Genomic DNA, 7,090 nt, shown 5'->3' with positions numbered 1-7,090 from the left:
TTCCCTTCCCTTCCCTTCCCTCTCCTCTCCTCTCCTCTCCTCTCCTCTCCTCTCCTCTCCTCTCCTCTGATCTCCTTTCTTTTCCTTTCCTTTTTCCTTTTTTCTTTTCTTTTCTTTTCAGAGGTGTGGTGGTGGTGGGGGTTAAATCAATTGGAAATTTGGTTTGTTACAGCACATGTGGTGAGGTCATGTTTCAGCAAACAGTTAGATTTATTGCTTCATGATGGACATGATGACTTTTAGTTTTGCCTTGATCAAGATTTTTTTTCTGGGTCAATAAACCTTGATATCTTTTTCAGAAACATTCCTCTCTATTCATTACATCATTGTTTCAAAAGCAAAACAAAAGAGAAAAAACCTCTAGTTTCATGTTCACTTAAAGAATTTGGGGTTGCGTGAACACTAAGGAACTCATATTTTTTTTTTAGAAATCCATTTGGTTTTAATTGTATCTGGTGAACTTGCTGGCAGGATAATTGACCACTAACAGAGTTAACCTATCTTCCAGTTATATGAGGCCTTGAATATTTTTTGAGTCATTTAAAGACCCATAGGAGTTGTGCACCACCTTGTGAATAGCAAGGTGAAAGGAAGGAAAAATAAGCAAGTTATTACAATTTTCAAGTTAAGGGAACAAAACAATGATTAAATAAGTCATTAAGATCGAGCCAGAAAATATGGCAGCTAGGTGGCACAGTGGATAGACTACTGTACCTAGATGGAGGGAGGATAGACTTGAATTCAAATCTATCCTCAGATACTAACTGTGTGACCTCAGAATTGTGACTTAATGACTCCAAAAAGCCTCTACTCTGGGAGCCTTTCTGCACTTACTTGTGGTAGAGTGTCTCTGCTCTACACCCACCTCCTTTGGCATCCCCAACATACTCTTTCTGGAAACTTCCATATCCCACGCTTGTATAGCTGTGACATTGCCAGCCAGCCCTGAGATAAGATGTGGTAAATAGAGATGACTGAGTAAGAACCCCTCCCCCAACATAAACAACCAAACAAAGGAATAAATACATAAATAAACAAACAAATGAATAAATAGATTGATGATGGATGGATAGATAGATAGACAGACAGATAGATAAAAAGGAGGTCTATCCTGACTCCAGGATAAAATCCTGTGGTTTCCGCCTTTTCTGCCTGGGTGTATAGAAGATAGGACCAATTTTAGACATCAATTAGTAAGAGTGACAGAGTTAATGACTCAGGGTATATAAGGTCCAAGGACAGCCTCTCTTAAGGATCACCCCTTTTTCTTCCTCAATGCCTAAACACTGTCATGTCAGAAGTTAGGGCAGGTAGGTGGTTCAGTGGAGAATGTCAAGCCTGAAATCAGGAAGACAACTTTTCATGAGTTCAAATTTGACCTCAGACACTTACTATCTGTGTGACTCTAGGCAAGTCACTTAACTTGTTGATCTCAGTTTTTTCACCTATAAAATGAGCTGGAGTACGAAATGGTAAACTATTCCAGTATCTTTGCCAAGAAAATCACCAATAGGGTCATGAAGAGTCAGACATGACTGAAAAACAACCCAACAACAAATCAGAGGTCAAGAAACCTCTCTGTTATATACTTTCCTTGTTGATCACTTCCTCTATGTTCCCCCTCTTTTGTATCTCAGGCTAGGATTTGAACCCTCTCTTATGTGAGCAAAAATGTGGTGTAATAAATGTTTGTTCCTCCTGACTTTAACCTTCACTTTTCCTCCTGAAACACTTACAGAGTATAGCAAAGAGGGTGAGGGCATTTCTCTTCCATCCCCTCACCCCACTCCCAAGCAGGTGTCTCACAACAGAACCACATGGCAGTCTACCTGTGGAACACCGTCAGCCCTGTCCTTTGCCTTAACCCAATGGTCAAGCCCCTTTAATTCCTTCAAGTTGGTTAAAGAACATTTTCCTGTCCCCCAAAGTCATGAGAAAATATAACCACATATATTACTAATAGCTCAAATACAGTCGCATTTTCAATCACCAAGCAGTTAAATAAATAAGTATCCTTTAAGTGCTTAATACATGCCAGGTACTATGCTAAGTTCCAAGGATACAAAGAAAGGGGAAAACATGGCAGGTGTCCATCCTCAAAAAGCTTACATTGTCATGGGGGAGACAACATGCAAAGGACCATATATATTCAAGATAAATACAGCATAAATGGCAGATAAATTTAGAGGGAATTGACCAGCAGTGGAGGGACTGGAAAGGTCTCCTGCAGAAGATGGAATTTGAACTGAATCTGGAAGAAAGTAAGGAAATCCAGGAGTGGAGGTGAGAAAGGTGAGAGTTCCAGGCATAGGAGGCAGTCAATGAAAGTGCACAGAGTCAGGAGATGGGATGGGGTGTGTGTGTGTGTGTGTGTGTGTGTGTGTGTGTGTGTGTGTGTGTGTGTGTGTGAGAGAGAGAGAGAGAGAGAGAGAGTTACAGCAAGAAAAGTCAGTGATTCTAGATTGTAGAATGCATAAAAAGAAGAGCTTAAGAATGGAAAGATAGGAGGGGGCCAAGTTTTGAAGGGCTAATCAGTCAAACAGAAGAGTTTATATTGATTGTTTAGGTAATAGGGAAGTACTGAAGTTTACTCAGTCAGATTTGGGGCGATGGTGTGGTCAGACCTTCACTTTAGGAAGATCACTATGGTGCCTAGTGGAGGAAGGACTAGAGTGGGGAGATATTTGAGGCAAGGAGACCATATTCTTGATAGTTAAAAAAGCAAAAGTAAAAAAAATCAACTCAAGTTTGTGGTTATTTACATTTTTTTTCTCTTCAAGGACAAGGGGGTGGGTACAGAAGCAAGAATTTGATATGTAGGTCAGAGTATGATTTCTCAAATACTAGTGCTGTAAATCGGTAATAAGAAAATATTGAAAAACACACAAGCTAGGCAATGTGGTTTATGTCTCTCCAGATCAGCCAAGCAACCAGAGCATAATTCATGTCTACCCTGCAAAGGGTCATCTAGCCATTCTCGGCAATGTGAAGCATTCAGCCAGAGCACAAATGCAAGGTGGCTTCCATAGAAGGTTAGTGAATCCAAAGTCATGCCTCATGGACTCTGTCTGTTGTTATCCTTTGAGTTCCTTGGAAACAGCAATCATCCCATTATTTTAACAAGGGAATATAGCTAAACAGTCCTTAGCGACTTCGACATAGGCTGTGTTTGACAATTCCCCCAAAGATGATGTAATTCAAAAGCAGCCCATTAATCTCATCCCAAGTCTTCCATTCCAAGTCACAATAAATCAGATTTCAATGAGTTTTTATTGAATCAAACTCAAGGATCATGTTCATGGCATACTCAGCATTTCCTTACCCTGGGGTCTGCTTCTCTGAGACCCAGCACGCTCACATATTCTCATAATCATCTTTTAAGCCCTTAATTTCTTGTAGTCGGGTCACTGTCATACTTGAAGTAATGTGAATATCAACAAAATAGGCACAAAAACAGGCACAGGGAATGATGACAGCATAAGGAAAGGTATTTCATTTGTGATTGCATTTAGGAAACCAACAACAATAAGAGCTCCCATTTGTCTTTGGACAGCATTAAACTGCATTATCCCATTTTATCATCACCATAGCCCAGTGGAGCAGGTAGTATAAATTTAATTATCATCTGCATTTTATAGATGAGAAACCAGAATCATAGAAAGGTGAGATGACATGCCCATGGTCACACGATTAATGAGTACCAAGGCCAGCACTTAATTCCAAATCAGTTGCTCTTTCACATCCTCTTCTTCACTCCTCTCCCAGTTCTACTCTGTGCTCTCTGTACTTCTCCATAAGCCCCCAGAAGCCTTCTCACCCAGAAGGATCCCTTTGCTTCTGTCGTTGCCTCTTCTAATTGATGAGTTCCTCCATTTTGAGGAAGTGTCCCCTCCTCCATCCCTATCCAGGTTCTACTCTTGACTCAATAGCAGTGCCTCCTTCTCAATCTTCTCTCCCTTTCCTCCTTTCAGCTTCTTTTTAATTGACATCTTCCCCCATTAGAATTTAAGTTCCTTGAGGGCAGGGACTGTCTTTCTTTTTCTTGTATCTGTATTCCTATTCCCAGTACAGAGTCCTGGCACATAGTAAGAATTGGATAAATGCTAAATCAAAATTAATCCCCTTCTTTAAACTGATTCATCTCTTGAAACTTTAAAGTAAGACCACACATTTGAAGACTTGAAGCTGAAAGAGATCTCAGAGGTCATTTGGATCAACTCACCTCTTTGCCAACTAAGTAAATGTGGCCCACAGAGGTAGAGCAACTTGCCTATCTCAAGTGGGTAGGGGAGGCTAGGTGGCGCAGTGAACAGAGCACTGGCCCTGGAGTCAGGAGGACCTGAGTTCAAATCCGACCTCAGACACTTAACATTTACTAGCAGTGTGACCTTGGGCAAATCACTTAACCCAATTGCCCTGCAATCCCCCCTCCAAAATAAAAAAGGGAAAAAAAGAAATAAGTGAGTAGTGAGAAACATAGCTGGAATTTGGACCCATTTTCCACTCTATCCCATTTCCTTTCTAGGCCTTCTCTTCAGGCCAAATTAAATTTCAGTTATTGGCTTCCAATGACTAGTTCGAAGACAGATCTTTAAAAAGTACAAAACTTCTAGAGAACCATCCCATATGAAAACTCAGAAATTCAAAAGATAAGCTCCACCTCTTGCCTTTCTCCATCCACCTCTGTAACATATGTCTCCAGCCTCACCAAGAGAACCATTTGCAAAGTCAACCTTGGAAACAGCTTTAGCTAAAATTGGAAAGCCAAGTCGGGGTTTGGACCAGCAGTTCTTATCCTTGCCAAACTCTCACTGAAGTTCCCGTTTTGATTACAGCAATAGACACATCTTCATTTCCAACATGGGTGTGTTTTTGTACAAGTTCCCAAATTTTGGAGCTGAACATGCTCTTTCTCAAGTTTTTCATCTCACCCAGTCTCTTTTACCTTCGTCTTTCTTCTCTGCTATGTGAGTTGCAGTTCAAAGCTATGTTTTTCTTAAGGTATCACAAAAAGCAGCCCAGGTAAAGCTTTAGAAAGAAGTTTTCTGGTTGTTTGGAATAAATATGAACTGGGACTGGCTTGTTGTTAAGAAGGAATATATAGGGCAGCCAGGTGGCACAGCGAATAGAGCATTGGCCCTGGAATATGGAAGACTCAAGTTCAAATCCCACTTCAGACACTTAGTAGCTGTGTGATCCTAGGCAAGTCACTTGACTCCAGTGGCCTCCGGGGGGGGAAAAGGAGCATGTATTGTTTTCTTACTTTAATAATTGAGTGAAGCAAGTTACTTTCTATGTGATTATTAACTGTGAGAAGGACACACTGGAATATAGGATCGTAGATTTAGGTCTGGTTGGAGCCTTAGGGTCCGTCAACTCTAACCTGTGCATTTTACAGATGAGGAAACTGAGGCACAGTAAAGTTCAGTGGCTTGAGATTTGCTTCCACTAGACTTGATGTAGTGAAGAGAGTGACAGATTTGGGTTCAAACTCAGGTTTGCTACCTATAATCTATGTGACTTTAAGCTAAAAGTTCTCAACCTTTTGGATTCCATGGACTTCTCTGGCAATCTGCTGAAACCTATGGCACTCTTCTCAGAACAATGTTTGTAAAGGCATAAAATAAAATGCATGGGATTATAAAGGAAATCAATTATGCTGAAAACAAACAAAAAAGAAAACAGTTATATGTATATAGAGGTAAGTTTTCTTATATGTAATACATATATTATACTATATACGGGAGCATATATGTATATGTGTATTTATGCATATATATGTATATATACATGTACATACACATGTGTGCACACAAGCACACATACATACACAATGCATATATATACATGCATACCATGCATGCATATATACAAACAAGTTCCCTAGGTTATAAACTCTTATTCCCCAGTTTATATCCCCTGGGTTAAGAACTCTTGCCTTTAGGTAGTCAAGCAATCAGTCAATAAGCATATATGAATCACTTACTGTGTATCAGGCCCCACGTTAAGTGAGAAAGATCCACTGGAAGGCCAAAAGGCAGTCCAGCTCCTGTCCTCAAGGAGTTCACATTTCAATGGGAGAGAAAAATCACTTAATCTCTATCTCAGTTTCTTCATCTGTAAAGCCAGGGAGGGTGGGGCTAGATGATTTCTAAGGTCTCTTCCAGTTCCAAACCGATGATAATGGTCTGGAGGCTGTTTGTAGTCATGTTCTGTTGACATTAAAAACTTCTATTGGCACTGCCCCAGGCCTGCTTGCTCTTACTTTTCTCCTTTCCTCTTGCAATCTGCCCCAAATGAGGGTTCCTGCACAGCAAACAGAAAATTTTAGGTTCCTTAAAGTTAAAGAGACTGGTTGGAAATTCGCTATCTCCATTGCCAGAAAGAGCAATAAAAGGCTTTTTTTTTCCTTAAGCTCCCAGTTTGGCTTCATATGTATCTTGTGTGGGCATTTATTCCTGACACTTGGTTAAATTTAGGACTGACATTGGCCTCAAAAGTACTGGGCACATATTTTGCAAGTCCACCTCCTTATTACTTTAGAATTAGTTACCTATTGCTGTTTGGAATTAACATGGTGAATACTTCTTCACTGGATTTTATTCATACAGTCACAGATAATTATGCCAAAAATCAGCCACAGAAGAAATCTCAAGAAAAAGCTGTTCCAGCCTGAAAGGATATACCTATTAGTGAAGTAAACGAAATGTTCTTTATTGCTGTCAGAGGACTTTACTCTAAAAGCTGAATTATGCAGAGAACATTTCAATCCCAAATATTCACTTAAGAATTTTTTTGAGTAGGAATTATATGGACCTATTATTTCCTAAAATATCTTGTATTAATTGAAAAGGAGAAAAGATCCAAGTTGAACAGACCTGACCTTGGAGCCAGGAAAACCTTCATTCAAAGCAGCCTTCATGAGTAGAAGAGCTGCCCACTAGGCACCAACCTTCTAGGTGGGCAATGTATATTCCTTCCTTCCTTCCTTCCTTCCTTCCTTCCTTCCTTCCTTCCTTTCTTCCTTCCTTCCTTCCTTCCTTCCTTCCTTCCTTCCTTTCTTCCTTCCTTCTTTTTTCTTTCTTTTTCT

The 7,090-nt window shown here is 40.1% G+C and overlaps 1 pseudogene; it reads left to right on the top strand.

Annotated features, from left to right (window-relative positions):
• Positions 1–6,748, top strand: part of LOC138151546 (phosphatidylinositol N-acetylglucosaminyltransferase subunit P pseudogene) — a 54,714-nt pseudogene extending 47,966 nt beyond the window's left edge.
• Positions 6,749–7,090: the final 342 nt, after the last annotated feature.

The sequence above is a fragment of the Petaurus breviceps genome, unplaced genomic scaffold (assembly GCF_028583685.1).
Source record: "Petaurus breviceps papuanus isolate PSGF00001 unplaced genomic scaffold, PetGlider_PUasm1.0 90903, whole genome shotgun sequence".
Lineage (NCBI taxonomy): Eukaryota > Metazoa > Chordata > Mammalia > Diprotodontia > Petauridae > Petaurus > Petaurus breviceps.
This window is presented reverse-complemented; position numbering and strand designations above follow the sequence as displayed.